Source organism: Megalops cyprinoides, chromosome 20 (assembly GCF_013368585.1).
Source record: "Megalops cyprinoides isolate fMegCyp1 chromosome 20, fMegCyp1.pri, whole genome shotgun sequence".
NCBI lineage: Eukaryota > Metazoa > Chordata > Actinopteri > Elopiformes > Megalopidae > Megalops > Megalops cyprinoides.
In genome coordinates, this window is record NC_050602.1 from 9,297,666 (window position 1) to 9,317,683 (window position 20,018).

The window sequence follows — 20,018 nt, forward strand, 5'->3', positions numbered from 1 at the left end:
CCACATTTTGGCAATATATCATGCCTGAAAAAATGTAAGTCATGAAATGTTTTGTATGGGTTCAAACAGAAAGGTCTGGGTCAATCATAACTACAAAGTCTTTAACAAGTAAATTTTGGGGTGGCTGGGTTGTTACTACATGCTTCAACTTGGGAAATCAACAATATTTTATATTAAACCTAAATCTCATTGTTGACTGTTAATGCATTATTCATAACTGGCATAATACACATACACAATATATCATAAACTGTTATTTAGAGGAAAGGGTTAATGGGTGAGGATTTGGAATAAAAAGGACTACACTGTGCCACGGTGTGTGAAAGTGGTTGACTGCTCCATCTTTTGGAGATCAAATTTCACCTTGGTAACCAGAGCTGTAAAATTCTGCAGCATGGAGGAAGAGGAGAGAGTGAGTAATCTTAATGCCAAACGGTAGGGGAGGATACCCTGAGCGCATGGTTTCAGTACATGCACAGCCTTCGGGGGAGATCAAAGCAATGCACTTTGTTCCTCAGCCACATTTCTTTACCACATTCAATAAATAATCATATTTTATTCTTCTCCAAAACCCTCCTCTGCATTCATAATAATAACTGGCTCTGGTTTTTCTAAGGACAGGGTAGTGTTTCCTATGTGACTCTTAGTGACTCATGTCTCTTTTTAGACTGATAGTGTCTAAACAGAGAAATGTAAAGACGCCATTGTCCTAACAGTATTGATTCATTCGAGGGGTTCTATATACACCGCACTTTTGTACTCAGCATGTTACACATGACACAGCCAGCTAATCAAATTACAAATAATGTACTTGTATGTATGATATTAAGGATGGCAGACAGGACAATGAATTGTGGCCATTAGTGAATTTGTCTCCTTTGAAATAGGATCGACAAGGGCTGACTCCAGACAATATGGAAACCTTTACTTTAGTTCATTACCATTAACATTGAACAAAGAGATAGGGAAACTCTAATCATATTTACCTGTATTCTGGAGAACCTTGAGCTACATGGAGGGCTAAAAACCATTTCAATGCACCCCCAAACATATATATATATATATATAAGGTGCCACCTCACAGGTAAACAGGTAAACCTTTTGCAATTCAACGTTTTGTATTTTGTGTACATTTTGCAAGGGGTTTTCATACAGACAGAATTCCAGCCACTTGCACACTATTGTAAGGATAGGGTAGGAAGATGCAGATGTATCGTTCTTTTGAGGAGTTAACCATTACGTTGTGGGATGAGTCTTAAATTTGAGAAACCAGCCATGAAGATGATTTACGTTTGAGCTGGTGAGCTAGATGCTGTTTAGCCTTATGCATACCTGTAGACAATGCACCCTAAGCAATAAATGTCCTACTTTCTTGGTGGATACGAAATTAAATTGTTCTTTAATACAGCTTTTTATATAAGTCTGAAGTAGATTCTGCACATTTGAAAGTCTTAACTGTGAAACAGATTCTATCAATGCCTGTCCTTCAATTAATCAATACATCAATTAATTAATTTATCAATCAACTAATCACATTTTGAGATAATCCACCATACTAGCATGTTCTGAGATTGAGATGATCTCACTCCATTCACTTTTAACAGCTGGTATGGTTTTCAGGTTGTAGATAACCTATTTATTTCTATGAGGTCACAGCTTCCCTTATGAAAGAATAACCTAAATGAACCTCCGAAGGGGGCGGTCCCTGAAGTTTATTTGGAAGGAAGGGTGGCGCATCAGAGGATCATGAGAGCGCAGCATCAGTCTATTCAGCTGCTTTACTATAGGGAAGAAGGGCATTATCAAGATAAAACTAGTCTGTTGGAATGGCGCCCATGAGAAAAAAGAACGTTCTTTATAAATCCTGTAGAAAAACATGTCCAACAGTCCACAAATATAGAATGACACATGAATGTGAAGCATGACGTGGACATTTTTGAGGAGTTCAAATTGTTTGGGTCTGAATAATCTAATTTTGGGTCAATCTCACAATATGCATCATGTCCAAAGATAGGTGCATAGGTGTATAGATTAGGGAGGGAGAAGACGTGCGTTGAACATATCCCAGCATGCATCGGCTTGGCACCCCAGCTCAATCAACAGAAGCATTGTGTTCAAAGGCATGGTAAGCATTCATGGTATGTGAAACACTTGAGAATAAGAAATAAGGTCAATTAGTATGGTCTGGCATGCTATTGAATAAATTGACCTCCGATAGTAGCTGAATCTTCTCAAAATAAAAAGAAATGGCCTGTGGACAGTTCCAACAATAATATTAATCATAACATCTCAAGGTAAGCAGACATTCTTTCAAAAGAAAGAAGAGCTTACATCTCTCATCTGGCCATGAAAATGACTCATATACCCTTTTTGCATTTAACCTATCTGTCATAGCCTCTTGTGGGAAGAAAACCTGAAAAGAGAAAGGAGCAACCTTTGAATTGCGAAGGGAGAAAATGTATTGATTTTGCAATAGACACAAAGCAGGCTTTGTGGGCACCTTTGGGTTTTTTCTTCCATTCCACACTAGACTCTGAGAAGGAGAACTCCCACAACGGTTCTTAATCAAGGCATTTACAACATAGCAAATGCTCAACAAAGCTCAAGAATAACAGCCAGCCAGCAGCTCAGTTATTGCCATCATAAGCTAATAAAACCAACACAGACACAGTCTGTGGAATGAAGTTTGTCGAGCATAATAGCTATGCTGGCACAGATGAACCAAGCAAACTTCATTGTTTTACAAGGAAGAATATGTAAGCTGTTACGTGAGAGAAAGGAGAAAAAAGAAAGAAAAATACACAACAGCAAAAAATACACAACAGCAAGACATTACATTATTGTTGTTTAGCAGACACTCTTATTCAGAGTGACTTACAAAGGCTACAGTCTTTACATGTCATCCATGTATACAGCTGGATATTTACTGAGGCGATTGTGGGTTAAGTACCTTGCCCAAGGGTACAGCAGCAGTGCACCTGCGAGTTATTGAACCTTCAACCTTTCGGTTACAAGCCCTGCTCCTTTATCACTACGCCACACTGCCACCCTAAAATAAAGACAAAGAAGTGAGACAGCTATACGGTTCAACAGAAATGTATGTACACCCATTTAGAGGCAGGAAAGAAAACACTACTTTTATAAAACATTGGTCTGCTTATATGAGGTGGATTTAATAGCTTATGCATGTCATCCTAATTAAACCCTACAACACAAAAGTGGTGCATTAGTTTGAATAAGAACACCCACTACCCAGGTCAAGTGAAAAAAAAGAAAACAAATTACACCAAGAAGGTAATGCCAACCGGCCAGCTATAACTATCAAAAACATACATTCTATCCAGCTTTCTAATGAACAAGGTTCAAATAAAAGACAAAAGAAAATGGTCTCACCTTTCACTCTTCAGGATCACTCAGGCTCTCAAAGCTGAGGATAAAAACGATCAGTTCCTACAGATAACTGCCAAGGCTGGAGCCTGACCAGATGGTTAGGTCAGGAAAAGGAAATTTTCTTATCTCAATAGTGCAGTCTGCCCTATTCTCTTGCGCATCTGAGTGTGTGTGCCTGTTCTGGACAGTGACAAAATCTGACAATGAAACCCCTCGGTCATTGGCCTAGTGATGGGTAAGCTCCATCAAGCTCGCTGAGCTCTTCCTCCGGATATTTTGACATAAATTTAACAGGGGTTGGTCCCTCACTCCCCAGCGCTGCGGGGTCTGGTGAGCAGACCAATTTTCTGGGTCATGAGGACAGGAGTGTCTCTCCTGTTGCCAGGTCAAAATGACCAAAAAAAGCTAGATGAAAACAGATGTGAAACAATGTTGATGTTTCCACTGTGTCCAGGAGGTAATGTCTATATTTGTAATAGATATGGAAATTTGTAGAACATAATGTGAGATTAATGGCATTAAATCTAACAGCAAGGAATTATACAGACAATGCAGGTCTCAGTATAGTTTTAAGTGAATCTGTTCATCTTTCAAGTGGAGTATTCTTGCTGTTGGTGCAGCCACTGGGTGATGGATACTCCATGGAAAGTAAAAGTCTTACTACGATCTGCTATCAATAAGTTGTTATGTCAAAGGTTTTAAATTTTTTAAGTGATTTGGCCTCAGCATTATAAGTCTGGTCTTAGTTCAGGTTTCTGGATCGTTCCTGGATTGTTTCTGTTTCATGCATTGCGTCTGGGTTCACTTTTCCCCAGCTTATCAAAAAACTATTTCAGATAATAAATTTTGAGATACCTCCTTCGACTGATTCAAGCCGTGCTTCACAAAGTTAAAAGGTGTCATCCACTGTGCAACAGTAAAAAGAATGCGTTGAAGGAAGAAGTGTGGTATTTTCGGATTCCCTTCTGCATCATATGATGGAAGGCAGAAACAGACCGGGCGAGGGAGGTGATTGCCCCTGTCTCCTTGTGATGTGTGTAGGCCCAACTGGAAGCCGAAATGTAATAAATTGATTACACATTCTCCGGGCACTGTCTTTCCCAGGCTGTTATTATTATCCGTGTTGCCATATTTTACATTGCCAGATAAAATGCCAAGGCTGCTACCCGGCCTCCAAATGCCACCGGTCTGAGGGAGGGGGATACGTGAAGGAACTCTGATCCTGCTAAATGTGTATTGATGATCCCTCTGTGGTCTTTTTGCATTTCCAGTCAGCCAGACGGGGGAATTCCTGTCACGAGCACATTGAACGGACCGCTCAGATGCTCCTAGCTACAGCGGTGTGAGAGATGTTTTATTTTCAGTTTTCACTCTTAGGATGGAATGTCTTTATCATGTGCTCTGCACTCTGACTGCAAATAAATGCACAGGGACCTACTTTTAAAAACCAGGCATTTTCTGGGGGATTATTGCAAGGTATAGCCAAGCAATGACAACAAAATGTTTTTGTAGGAGGGTATAACACATTGATGTAGTTTTCTGTACAGTAAAAACATAAAATAAAATATGCCTTTTCCTCTGCAATTATGTATATATTCAGCTGAGGAAAATCATTGGACAAATCATTGGACAAGTACCCTTAATTGCAAATAATGTTTTTTTTCCTAAATGTTACTGTGTCCTTGCCAAACTAATGCAGCTGAAATTCACTGCCCAATACACAAAAAATCAACCAGTGCCCTCTCCCAGGTCCAAGAAAGCATTGCTCATTCAAAACAACGTAGCATTCAAAAACCCTGATGAAGCTTAATCTGAGTGCACAGAAAGGTGAAGGGCTTCTAATTTAAAGATATTAATATTAAATATTAAAGTTTTCAAGAGTGCTTGGGAAGAATAATGTGTTGATGAGTGTCCTGGGGAAGCATAATAACCCACAAAAAGATCATTATTTTTTGGCGAATGAGGGTTTTTAATGTGAAATACTAATTGAATATTATTGTCATTCAATTTTCATTCAGAAAAGTATCTTCAGAAAGTAAGGTAAGGTTCCAAGGTTATTGCCATGTACAGTGATGGAGGCATATTGGGCTCAGTTTAGGATATCTGTGCCTTTCTTGTGTAATCTAAAAGCTGTTTCACTCAGAATTTCATTTGTTTCTCTTCTTGCCTTCTGGCCAAAATAAAAAGTATATAATAATGTTCCCTCATCGCAAGCGTATACTCCTAAATGTGTTGTCCCCTTCACCCTTGCACTGTCGTGAGAGTAAGGTGACTGTTTTCTACAATCACACTTTGTTGAGTTGTGTTACAGGCGCATTTTCTCCTTTAACGCTGATTCCGCCTTGCCAAACGCACTGCCCTTTGAGCCGCTTTGCATAGGCGCGTACGCTACATTTTATGTAAATATAATTTCCTAGTTCTCCTTCGGTTCGTGCATTTTTTGACTTGGAGGAAAGTTCCCTTTTCCACATGGTCCAGTAGCGAGTGCGGCACTGATTGGCCACGCGGTGGGCTCGCCTACTTACCATTCTGCCCAGGTACATAGAGATGCGACCTGAGGAATATGGCACAAAAGCATATTCTAACTTCTAAAAAACAGGGCCACGGGCCATCCTCTCGCCAGAGATAATGAGACCCCCTCCTGTGCAGTTTTTTTTTTTTTTTTTTTTTATGGGGGGAATTTAAACAATGCCTTGGATAAGCCGCGCTTTGAGGGTGGTTGAAGGGATCAGGACTATGAACAGCACATATAAATGAGTGCGAAAATTAAGACCTGAAGTGTGGTGTCTTGACACGCAGAGACGTCATAATAAGCAGTGAGGTGTTGAGAGAGGCCCTTTGGCTTGATAAGAACGTGACTTTTCTCTAACCGCGTTCAGATGTCTCCCGCGAGTACAGCGCATCTAAAAAAATAATAATAATAAGGGACATGAAATATAACACGACCCCAGCCGTGGGGGTTTTTTGTGTGGATACTTGCCCTGACCCACGTCTCTTCTGTCTGATGACATGCCTTAAATCACTTTAGTCCAGTCTTGCCTGACATCATAGAATATATATTTTTTAATTATTTCATTGCTGTTTCCAAGAAAAGACACCTTATTTCAGAACATTATTTTCATTTGCAGTTTTGATATGTGTCTTCATTTAAATGTTTACAGTTTGTACATTTAATTGATCTTTTATGCACCCTACTGTCATTCATCATACATTTGCATCATATTAAAAATCCCATTATTCGTTTTTACTTTATTCTTATTTGCGTTTGAACAAACAATGACGGCGTTCAGTTTTGAGTTTTGTCCCCGAGGTTGTTATCGCCAGAATAGCAAATCCGCTCCAAAGCCCGGAGGTGTCAGCCGGCACGGACGAGCTGTCGCTGCCCTTAGAGCTTGTCGGAGGTGGCTGGCACAAGATGCAATGTGTGGGGAGTAGTGCGAAAAACAAATGGAAAATACTGGGGACATGTTTTCCCGATTTTTTTTTTTTATCCTAGTGTAATTTAAGATTGAGGCGTTCTTATATCAGCAGTAGTAAGAGTACGTGTTGTAATATCTATAATAATTATATGCACAGCAGCGGTCATATAAATATGATTGTCGTTAGCTTCTCTTTTCGATTTGTGTCTATTGTTGAAATACACATTAAACGATTTTCAAGGAACACTAGCACACGACAAGCAGCAAGTAATACCACAATGACGAAGTGACTATTAATAGTGGGTGAAATACTGTACTTCGGTCAAACAACCTAATGAAGGCTCTATGTTCCCTGTAAACTACACCCCTCCCTGGATAGTTCGTCCAATCAGAGCGGCTGAAGCCCAGGATTAAATTGAAATGATTTGTTGTGTAAAACCGAGGACAGCGCGGGTTAAAAGTGCCGTTTGACTAGAAGAGCGGCTTTAAAGGACCATCGTGACTGTCACACGCCGTTAGCTCCGAAAGTGGGAATCTATGCAGCTCAAGGCTCGCGTCCAAATACCTCTCCACGGGAAGTATCGGTCACAGGCCAAGTAAAGGGAGTGTAGGGGGTGCTTTTTCTACTCATTTCCTCGAGATCTTGACAGCATCGTTTCACCGTATTTCGTCGAAATTCATCTGCGCAGCATAAAGTTTAACCTTCGTAAACTTGTCAGTGAATACCTGCATCTCTGTCCCATCAAAGGAGAGCGCTTGCTGTACGCATTAAAATTGCGTTTCGATCCAGATAGCGTTGTGGTACCCTCTACTACATTATGGACGAGTGGCGAAATATTTTCCAAGTGAAACACTGCAAGTACTTCAGAACTGGTCCTTTGGAATTCGTATCGGCGTTCACACGTGAATAGCCGATTGACGCGGCCGAAGTGCGAAATCTGGACGAGAGGAGTTTATTCTTTTTGGGGGATCACGTCTACATTATAGATGAACCGGTAGGCGACGACGCATTCCGCTAACTCTCAGGTATGACGGTTGTAATGAGCCATCATAATTGATTTTCTGCGTGTTGTGCATGTTGTGTGTGTTGCGTGCTGTGTTATGGTAAAGCATTTTAAAGTGTTGTCACAGTTTGGAGATGTTCGCCTTTTATCGGCTGGCAGTCCTACTGCTGCGAACATTACAATCAGCACCATTCTCGGTAGTCCGTAGCGCAGCAGGCAGGATCTGCACTTGAAATACCCGTTCGATATGAATCGGGAAGGAGCGGCTGAATGAATTGTTGTGTCAAAGATTGCGAAATATTTCGCACTATTTTCTGCAAAACATTTTTATCTACTGTATCGTTTGATATGAAAGCAAGATACGTTAGAAGAAGCCAATATCCTAATTCCTTTACCCTACCTTAAAGTATATACAAAACGCAACTGTTCCGGTAACTTTTCGAAATTTTCAGTAGGATTTTGACATCAAAGCTGTATCTGCCTGGTCCATGTCGTTTGTTATACATGTAAATGATTCATCATTTGTCATAATCAATTTGTGGTAAATGTTCGTAACAACGTCTTTTATTGTTCATTTCATCAGAAATGAGGTTGCATCTGGTGATGGAGTCACTTTTCTGATGAGGGTCTACACCTGTACGGCATATCCTAAGGCCAGGCATTGTAACAGCTTAGCTGGACAGCGGAGGAAAGCTTAAGTTAATTTTCACGTTTATGAGTCTGAGCAAGCGATCAAATAGTAAGAACAGAATGAGCATGCTTGTCTAAGTGGGTGCATTTGTTTTCAGTTGGAGACGCTTGTTTATTGTAAACGCATCGCTAATAGGTAAGATGACCAACCAGAAAAAAAGGTTCCTTGTTTCGGTCATGGAATAGACTGCCTATTGTTCTAAGAGGACTACACCCAAAAGGTAACTGTTTTTTAATGACCGATTTAAAATATTTGAGTTCTAACTATATTTGTGAATTGGCATTTTTCCAAACCCCTGTTAACTGTAAAATGCACAGTTTTGTTTTGATGGTTGTGGAAAGTAATGTACGTGTTCTTTTAGAGTTTATTCCATTTGCTAATACACCTAATGTGCATATTAATAAATTGATATTAATGTAGGAGACTGGTGTCTGTGATGCATGCTAGTGTCTAAAATTTACTGCGTTCTTGCCTTGCATTTTGCTCAAAGGAATAAATCCTAAATTAATAGTTGTAAATTAAGTAGTCTCCTTGATAATAAAAAGATTTATATATTTACAGTGTATCTATTGACATAAAAAGTGGCATGGTTTAAAAAAATGAAAATAAAACAGCTATAACAAGTAATAGCATAATATTAATTTTAAGAATATTAAAGGTAAAATGGGTTAATGCTAACAAATTATAGGTAACATGAAATAAAAAAGTACAGCAAAAAATGTACAATTGCAAATGGACATTGGCATTTGTATATCAATTTAAATTCCATTGAAAAATGCAACTACTTCATACCACTCTTTTGGTAAATGTAGGCCAGTTAGTCCAAATAAGTGTAGGCTGTCCAATTAGGGAATTATTCCACATTGGTTTAATCACCCCAGTGAGATCCATCTGAAGGCAGTGCAGCGCAGGAACTGTGGGTATATGTCCTCTGAGAAAGAAATATTCCAACGTCTCTGGCATGCAAGGCAGAGGCAACCATTTTGAGGAAGAACTGCTTGCACTATCTTAGGGGATCAGTCAGGATTCCCACCCATTCTGAGGCAATCAAGATGTCCCAGGTCCAGGTCCTCTCTGTCCTGGTCCCGATCAATTCATTATGGTCGTGACTGGTCCGGACGGGTTCATCATATGCACGAGTAGAAGCAGACAGAACAAGTAATTCTCCTGGAACTGCAGACAGGGTGCTCCGGAGTAAGGTAGCCCATAAGCCATGATGTAATACAACCTGGTGGCACTTGCAAGGGAAGAGAGAAATGAGGAGGGATCAGAATTTGAAAAAGGAGGCCCAAAGTAATCTGGGCTCTGAGTCAGCTGGGTGTGCAACAGTTTGTTGTCTCAGCACAGCATACACTAGGGCGGCATAGTTCCTCCAGCTCTTGTTTTTCAAAGTGCTCACTATTCAGCTGAGAACACCGCAGCAAACAAAAACAGCTGCCAAGGCTTAGTCGGACTGTTTTATGCAGACACAATCCTTTTCCTGTTACTTCTCCCATAGTTTATTTCCCCCTGAGTTGTCCATCCATGAACAGCTATGCTGAAATATATTATATTAATATTACTACTACTACACAATGGAACAGAATCTCTCAACATAGCTTGGCTAGCTTTACAAGCCATTACCGGTACCTTTACCTGTACAGTGAAGCTATGTTGCAATACTTTTGTAGAAAACAATACAATGACCTCAGTGTTGAGGATGGTGATATGCGAGGGGGAAATCGGTACTGTATGTGTAGGAAATATTGGACCAGAATGCAAATTTTAAGAGAGGTGAAATGTTTCAGAATTAAAGGTATTTTGGGTTTGTTGCATCTTTGTAATTACTGACATGCAACATTTTAAAGACTGACTCCAGTCAATAATACTCTTTGTCTGCATGTTATATGGGTTACAGGGATAACTCTAACAAACCCGATTTCCTATATGTCATGATCAAAACTACATAAAAAAAGCTCTGGTTATCTTCTCTTACCAGCTGAACCAGCATGGGGGTCAGGCAGGTCTGTGAAGTAGACCGGTCTGAGAAGCCAGAACCTTGAAACAACATGTCAAGCCTCATCTATATGACAAAAAAGGACCACCCAAGTTTCAGGAGTTTTCAAATATCAGTGCTCAGTGACCACCTGCCATTACTTCATGAAGGCATGCCACATAAGTATATTTGGTTGTTTGGCAACATTGTTCTGTTTTCACACTCTTCCAAAAGAAACCATTAGTTACCATCAATGGATTCAGTTCATTGGTTGGTAGGAGGAACATATTCACAAATACAGCAGAATTTGCCTTGCTCATTTTACATGAAATAGTTTGAAGAAGTTAACATTAACTAACCTGGAGAAATGTTCAGATGAAGGTATGCTATGTAGCTAGCTGTCCCAACCCTTCAGAAACTGGTCTGATTTGTGACTGATGCCATTCTAGCTAAGTGTCAGAGTTAGAGGCGAACACTCAGCTGTCATTTACAATCGGAGTACTACAATGTTATCACTGCTTATAATTTGAAACTTTTTGTTAAGCTTTTCTGTGCTATTTCCAGGTGCTGTTGCCTACATATCCACAAATGCTTTCTTTTAAGCCAACTGCCTTTGTTCATAAATGTCCACTGTAATGGTAGCCTTATGAGTAATTAATGAAAATTGATCAAAGTTGCTTTGTACTTGCCGTTCCAGAGCATTCTCTGCATGAGTGGACAGTGCCTTGTTTATTTTGTTACCTTGTCCTCCATTTCCACACGAGTGATGTCAGGGGGTTAGCTTCTTCAGAGGCAGTGTGTTTCACTCACATACCCAGCACTAGTAAGCACTAGTAAGACTTTCCTGTGTCAAATGACCTGAGGCACTTTTCCTCATCCCCTGTCAGTCAAAAGTTGAAAATGTGTTAAAAACAGGGGGCTTTAAAAATGTGATTCTGGTTCAGTTTTGTTAGAACAGGAACCAAATACAGAGTGATAGAGTTCCTTGGCAGATGACCTGGATGCATGGGGGACACCTCTGCAGCATGAATGTGCAAAATGATATTTAAATCAGGGGATGAATCACCAAGTCCCTTTTTTTAGCGAACACGTTCCGTACCTGATGTGTCCTGCATGAGCTGCTAGTGATGCTCATACCTGACCTGGCACTGACAATGCTGGAGTGTTTGTTTCTCTGTGGGAATGCACGCTCTGCACTGCAGAATGCGTTGCACACAGGTCGTTAAGCGTGCGGCGGGCGCGGTCACGGTGTTGTCACGGCAACACGCGCACCGCTCCACAGCGTCCCAGTGGTGCTCTGCTGGGTTTTCATTGGGTGAGGAGACCGGACGGTCCGTCACGCGCATGTTGGTCCGTGCCAGGAGGGGTCGATCAAACGCATTGTGGCGTGTTGCCGTGCACCGTCATGCGTAAATGTAAGGGTGTTGTTCTAAGTAGAAGAAAGGTGCAAAGTGCGGGGCCAGAGTGCTGTGTCTTCGGTGTTTTGCGTGGCGTGGCAGCCCATATCATCACACCTCCGCCTCCAATCTGTCCACTTGTGCAAAGCAGCACGGATCATACCTCTCCCTGAATCTGCAGGGTTCTCGGGGCTCGCTGTTGGGAAAGAACAGACTGACTCACTGAGCGTTTCTTAAATGTTCCTTTGCTGTTTCACTACAGAGCCATCAGAATGCACTGTAGTTACAGGTGGATACAGAGTGGCTGTAGTTACAGGTAGAGACAGTGTGGCAGCACCATCAGAATGGAATGTGTTGTAGTTACAGGTAGATACAATGGGGCTGTAGTTACAGGTAGAGACAGTGTGGCAGCACCATCAGAATGGAATGTGTTGTAGTTACAGGTAGATACAATGGGGCTGTGGTTACAGGTAGATACAGTGTGGCAGAACCATCAGAATGGAATGTGCTGTAGTTTGCTAAAATGTAGCAAAGCCACCAGAAACTGCATTTCAGCTTCTTTAGCCACCATATATACTGTACATCAGTAGGGGTAGAAAAGAAGAAGGGGATTGAACTATAGGTAGGAAAGAATATGGAAGGGAAGAATTGCAATGTATTGGTCACACAATCCAGATGCAGGGTTGGTTTTAGACTAAAATCAGATGAGGGCGTAGCTTGTATATTTGTATATTTTATTGTATTGCATTAAGAGCAGAAAAGCTAGCATTGTCTCATTCAGTTGTAGGTGAGCTTACTCAATTGTTATTAGCAGAACAATGTTATAAACAATATTAAAAAGATCCTTTGTCATAACACCTTTAAATCATGTTTCCTTTTCTTGTTAAGAAACATTTTAATCAGACTTTTAAATAATGTCAGGGAGAACGTATATTAAAGCAACACACTATGACTTTATTAGATTGAGTCATACTCCGTTAATGCTAAGCCACCTAACAAAGCCATGTAACATCCTTGGTCTTAATGCTGTTGATAGTGACATATTTGACAAAGCTGACTGTTCAATATCCTAGCAGCATAATTTCCTACTACATGACTATAGAATCACAGTTCATCAGCCCTATGCAGCAAAGTCAGAGATGGATACAGAAACCAAGACAAAAAAGTATCAGATGATTTCTTTCATCTTCACTGATTTTCTAGGTTTATACATCATTTGTTCTGCATGAAAATGCTTCAAGGCTCTTGATTTAAAATAAATGGCGTTGTTTCAGTGGCAACAGTCATATATCCGTCACCGTTCCTCCGCTGACACTTTTAATAGCCCTTTGATATTATGCTGCCAACGAGACGATTCAAGGAGTGGGAGAAATGAATCATAAAAGCCTTTGACTGCGTTCCTCTCTTAAAAGAAAAGCCTACTTTGTTGGTAAGAGGGAATACTTTTAAGAGTAGTCTATGGCCCTCTTTTGAGATAATCAAAAAATAATTAGCGACAGTGAAATCGTATCATTCCATGTTTTTTTTTCCTCCTCTGATTTTAATGAGCCCCCTGACAATGTGACGGTTCAGAATGCATACCATTAACCCTATTACTCAGAGTTTTCCAAAAGAGTTTTTTGTTTTAATGCTAGGAAATACTTAGGCCTTAGATTTTGCGACACTGAAAGCAGCTCATGATTATGCCTTAGTTTCATTTCAGTTTTTATTATGAAGGGTAAATGAATGCTCCACTGCTCCAGGAATTTAATTATTTAAGACCCTCGCCTGAAAGCTTTTGTTTAATCTGTTTTGTTATGAAATGTAGTTTTTTCCAAACAGCCTCCTTGTTAAAATGTTTAAATGTTAAAATAAACTACCTTCTGCTAAATAAGCATGTATGCCCTGTTAGTGAAAATAATTCTGTAAAAAGTTTGTGTTTTGGGTGATAATTTTTTTCTTCTTTACCACAGATTGTAATCATCATTTGTTAGGAAACCATTGTAGCAGTTTAGTTTTAAGTAGCTTGTGATTAATTCGTTTAAACATTTACCATTTATACACTTTCCCACTTTATTCATAATATATATCCACGTGTATCATTTAGCTAAGTACCATGTCTCTGGGTCTTCACCCTGCAACAACCAGAGACTGCTTGCACGTACACCAGAACCATTTCTGTGAGCTACCAATTTGAATTAAAACAAATGAATATGTCGCTGAGCTTCATAGAGAGACTGCCTCTAACAGCCAGCTAGATTCAGGACTTACTTGTACCTTCGTCTGAGCATACAGTCAGTAATGAACAATCTGCACATTATCTTCTGCGGTTTGAGAAGTGTAATGCCCAGCAAATACCCATTCTTTGGGCTGGTCCTCAATCCCGGCTGGTGGAGGTACATAAGGATATGACCTACCTTCTCCAGGAGGTTTCCCCAGTGTCGATGTGGATGATAAATGTCCAGGCTGATGGTGAAATCCCACTGAAACTGTACAATATTGATGAGGTTCCAGAACATTGCTGGGCCCCATGCAGGGAAGGACCTAGTACTAGAGCAGCCCATTAGGGGTTGAAAACACTTCCTTCTCCCATGCACAGAGAGTGAGAGGGACCCTTGTCAGTCTAGGATAGAGAAATACCCTAGCAGCTCACAGATGCTCCATGGGTTCATTTACTATGTGATGCTGCCCAGGTAGCTACCCAGGCACCCTGCTCAGGTGGCAGAAGTCATTGAAAAAATTTCATCAATCTGTCAGGGACGGGCTTGCCTCAGCTCATCGATGCTCCTTGGTGACTCACAGTTATAACATACAATCCCCCTCATGATACAATGAGGAAATGAGGGAATGAGACAAACGGATGTGAACTGCCCTCCCTGGGTGACTCTTTGTGTCATTGAAATGATGCAGTTTTAGCCAATGAATTCTCTCTGAGACTTCTCTGGGCTGAGGTCACTTCCCAGTCAAACCAGGTCACTTGCAGAGTCAGTGAGGAGTGCTTGCAGAGGTCAGTTGCTGTAGCATTGCTCCCCACCCACTTCTTTAAGCAGATTTGTGTGGTAAGTGTATCTCCCATTATGACAGTGTCCTTGGTGGACTGAGTGTGTGACTGCCCTTGCTTGTTAAAGTATTACAAATGGCTTGGACTCCGCCACTTGGAGCTTGTTCTTTTTTCGTGGGAAGCAGCTTGTGAAGTGGTGGAGACCGCAGAGCTGGTGGTGGTAGAGGAGCTGGAAGGGTAAGATGTCAGATGATGCCAATAGCACATTTATTATGGTGAACCCAAGGCAAAGGAGAAGCTCAAGTCCCCTCTCGCTTCAAACACCCTGCAGGTTCCTCTGGAGAGTCTACCAGAATGAATTGTTTGTGGATAAAGTGTTCCCACAGTCCTTCTAAATATTTTTATCCTGTGAAGTCTTTGAGACATCAGGGGAAGTGTTTATATACATCCTCAAATACAGAAATATATGTCAATCTGTCTCTAACTCAAAAGTTTGACAGCAATTGTTTTTGTTTCAATCTAAACAGAAAAGGAAACCTAAGGATCTTACCAATGTTACTTGTCATCTTGCAAGTGGCAAGTAAAGGATGGAAACACAACCAGTTTGCATGAGCACTTGGAATTCATCACCTGGTAAAGTTGGCAGGAATGGGATTGGGAGCAGAAACTCTTAATTGGCCATACAAGCTCCCACGCAGGACTCCACCAAGACTGCTATTCCAGAACCCTGCAAGTTCAGACTGTGCTCAAAGGAGCAAAATCTTTTCAATTTGACCACAGACATGGTATGAAGTATTAAAAAGACACCATATGTGCCACTAACAGCGCACTTTTTTAATTCCAAATTGCAAATGTATTCAAAGTGTAAAAGGCACTGTCTGAGTATTTGGTGTTAGTAGGTTTAGTGCTGCAAGTTTCTCACTCAGATGGCAAAAAATGCAGGACCTGCAGAAAGCGCAGAAAGTCAAGATTGGTCAGACGAAGCTTTGTAACTGTATTTTATTGTTTCTTTTTAAAGTAATAATCGTGACAATAATAATGGAATGGATTTATATAGTGCTTGACATTGGACTGCTGTACTAGGTTTTCTCATAGAGTCCCACAGAGGCCTGATGACAAGAGAAAATTATTGTATAATGTGGGTGATAAGCTAATAGCGGGGAGTTGATAACTTGTCAAAGATTTTTTTTCTTAGAATGGACAATGTGAATGTAACATCAGCAGTGGACTACTGTGTCAGCGATGTCCAACATCACCATCCATCCTATTATCAACTCCTCCCTCAGCTCAGTCTTAAGGGCGCCTAACTGTGTGGGAATCTCGCTACTGCCACAGTAAAAATAATTCTTGGAAATTAATTAACACCTATCCTTAAAATGTTGAGAAATGGAAAGCTGATTTGAGTGGGATCCCCTGTAGTTGCATGTGCATCTGTTTGATCAGTATCAGCTGGCAAAGGTCCTTTACTATGACACAAAGGGGGATCCCCCAGTTACTGAGGACTTTCAGGAGGCCAACATGGCTGAGCATCTGTGCGGGCTCTCATGTGAGGGCTTTGGTGGTGGCTGGCAGGGGGGATGGCTTTTTAGTAAGTGATGGTAAACCTCTTAATCACTATCATGTTTGGAAAGTACCACAGTGCTCTGGGAGGAGTTACGTAGATATTATTACATAGATGTCAGTTGGAAGAAAACCTGTCCTTATTTATGTTGTTTATTATGAAAACACATTACATTAGAAGTATTAAATATAAAACATCACATCTGCATTTTTAATCAAGCATGTGTATAGAGCAGGGCATTCATGAAATGTTACAATTTTAACATTGTTTGCTTTTTCTGAACAATCAGTTAACTGAAATCAAAGGTTTGATCTATTCAGTATTACTTTTATATTTGTAGTCCACAGTGAGGTGCGTGTGTGTGTGTATGTGTGTGTGTGTGTGTGTGTGTGTGGCTGATAGGATTTAATGGTGCAGAAGTCTAAAGGACGGTTTTCCAGCCATTTTAGTTTTTGCTGTTAAAGATGGCAACAGCTTCAAAATGGCTTTATTTCTGATTTGCTAATTATTAAAGTGATGCATAAAAGGACTCTGCCACGGCATTAATCTCAATTGGCACACTGTTAGGGTTCAGACTCTGGCATAAGAGCAGGTGGACAGATGCAGGAAGGGGCACCGCCATCCGTGTTGTGCTGTGCACAGTAGGGGTGTGATGGTATGGGTGATAATACAGTGTGTATGGAGATCACAGCGTTTATTCATGGCCCCCCTACTGGCCCACCAACACTTCTTCCAGTAACAGGGTTACGAGGTGGCACAGCTGCTGTCTTAATTCCCTTTTCACCCAACAATAGAGCGTCGTTGGGGTGCCGCAGATGGGCGTGCGCAGAGTCAAATTTGCAGAATGATTTCTCAGAGAGAGGTAAACTCTCCTGTACTGTCCATACCACACTGAGTGTGAGCATAGCTGGCAATAAATATGTGACACATGAGGCATTGAAGTTTTCATTTGAAAAAAAAAGGACCCTCTTGGTATTCAGCCTCCTTTGATTTCTTAATGAGTTAGTTCTTTCACGCCTCAGGAGTACCCCGGCAGTATGTGCAGTCCGTTTCATTCCATCAGAGAAAGAAATCAGTCTGTATATTCTTGTTTAGTGAAAAAAAATGCAACCATAATCATTTCTTGCATTCATAATGCCGCTCAGCACGTCTGAGATGAGCAAATATTTTCACAGGCAACTCGTCAGACCATCAGCAGAAGCCAGTAGAGGCTCAGATGCCTGCCACAAGTGACTTCTGCTGGAACTTCCTGGAGCTGCCACTGTCTGTAGAGTAGAAGCAGGCCGACAACTTTCACCAGTATGGCAACAAAGTTGCCTGGCTGTATTGATTATGCAATACAAAAGCAAAAATAAACCACCTCTTCATGAGTTAAAAAATTCTTTCAAATGGAAAAAAACAAAATTCTTTTTCAGGTAGTTGGTTTTGCTCTTACCAACTAACCTCACATGCATTTATTCAGTAGTGTTGCATCAAACTAATCATTCCCAGTGAGGTTTATTTGTTGTAGATAGTATTGAGGTATTTTTAAGGCTAAAGTTTGTGTTGCATGTAACAGAAACTGGAGTCCCATGGTATAGACAACATTGCAGTTTACTATTTTTGCTCCTTTGAAAGTGCTTGAAATGATGTGCTTATATTCATATAGTAAAGATACAGTAGGCTGCTATTTTATCTGTGCCATTTTTATTGTTTTTTAACAGGTCTTAAGCTGAGCTTGCTAAGTACGAGGATACCTCTAAAATTTTACTATCAGGTCTAGATTATCAGGAGATTCATTGCTCCAGGCACTCCAATTACTCCAAGAAGTACTACAGTGCAGAGTTATACCACCACAGGCTGTGTGATATCCATGTGTATTATTTATTAAGCAGAACATAATAAAATAGCATAATTAAAATAATACATATTGCATAACATATTAACTCACAAGTGTAATTTTATAATACTAACTATAATACTATGTTACTGTACAGCACTCTATCCTCATATTGTTATGGTTATTGTTTTTTGTTGTTTATTTGATATTATCATCATACAAACTGAGTTAACATGCTACTCTGGCACTTAATGTGGGCAGCCACTGATTGGGTAGCTTGAGGAGGTTTTCCCATGCAGTTTATTTTCAGGGTGTTGTAAGGGATTTTGGGGATGTGCTGTGCTCCAACACAGATCCCTTTGTCTGTCTGTATTGCTCCCCATGCATGTGGACACCCATAAATGCCTCAGGCCTGATAACTTTGACATATTTATGAGTCACAACAGCAGTGCACAACATTTCATTTTCAATCATCATTAGACTCTTGATTAGATGTTTGGGGGCCATGGAAAGATCATGAATTAATCCTTCACAGCAAGAAGATGGAATTAAATATGCTGTGAAGACATACTAACATGCTGACTTAGCTATAACCTGCAAGGAGTCATATTAAAGAGACCCAAGTATACAACACAGTTACTATTGAGAAAGAAAAAAACACACAGAGACTGCTGATGAAGTATTTCCAATTTGTTAATTGAGAGTTTTTCCACATGTGTATGTATGTATGTACTGACTTTTTTGACTTTTCTACAGGCTTTTTCACCTTTATGCAATCAATTCATGCTACCAGACAAACTGTGCTAAAACAAAGTGTTCCCTGCCCAAGTGGTCAATACAGCTGCAATCTCTGTGTTATAGTTTCTTCTGCTGTTCTATTCAGCATTAGGTTGAAAATAATCTAATGCAGTATTCACACAATTATGTTATATTGCAGTGGTGGTAAGGCTTGACAAGGTAGGAAAAGCAAACCTACACCAGCTGTTTAAAAAGGGCACTCTGGTCAATATCTGTCATTAAATGTGTTGTATAGTATGTGTGAAATATTACCTTGATCACTGCAACTCTGAGCAGTGGCTGAATGTCAAAAGGATTGAGCAGAAATGTTTTAGAATAACACTCTGCTCATTGTTTTTGCAACACAATGGCCTCTGACACCAAACAGGATGTGAATATTATATACTGTACATGTGAATGTGTGCTGTGTGTGTCTCTGCCTGATGATCGATATGTCATTGCTGTGAAATATTTGTCTTGATTTCTGTTTCCATCCATGTTGGGTCAGTGCACCCAAGATGAGTTTTTCACTTGCTCAAAGGTCACCGCATTATGATATTGATTAAGGAAGAGCGGTGAGATGTGAAGTATTGATTGGTGGAAGCAGGTCAGCTTCAAGCAAGAGGCATGTTGCTTTTCTCTTTGTGCTCATCAGTGTTGGCTCAGTAGGTGTCAAATGGGGCACGTAGAACAGAATTGTGTGTGTGTGTGTGTGTGTGTGTGTGTGTGTGTGTGTGTGTGTGTGTGGCTGAGCAGGGAACACTTCTGAGTGCTCCATGCCCAAGAGGAGTTTGTAGGTTTTTCATCATGCCTTGTCAATCATTCACCTTTTTTACCTGTTCAGGGCAGTTTCTCTGCATGCTGATGAGCCAGGAGATATCCCTACCCTCATCATGCCTCTCTCTCTATAAAGCGGCATCCAGCCCCACTCTGCCATGCATCCCTCTCAGTGCTGGAGTTTTGCAGCTAAAAACTGACCATTTTTCATACTGCTTCATCTGCGTG

At 40.5% G+C, this 20,018-nt stretch overlaps 1 protein-coding gene across 1 annotated transcript in view; it reads left to right on the forward strand.

Annotated features, from left to right (window-relative positions):
- Nucleotides 1–7,291: 7,291 nt before the first annotated feature.
- The window catches only part of LOC118795654 (BMP/retinoic acid-inducible neural-specific protein 3-like), a 76,597-nt gene continuing 63,870 nt past the window's right edge, over nucleotides 7,292–20,018 (forward strand). The window contains exon 1 of the mRNA XM_036554293.1: nucleotides 7,292–7,835. The gene's annotated coding sequence lies outside the window, so the exon portion shown is untranslated. The remainder of the gene's footprint in view (nucleotides 7,836–20,018) is intronic.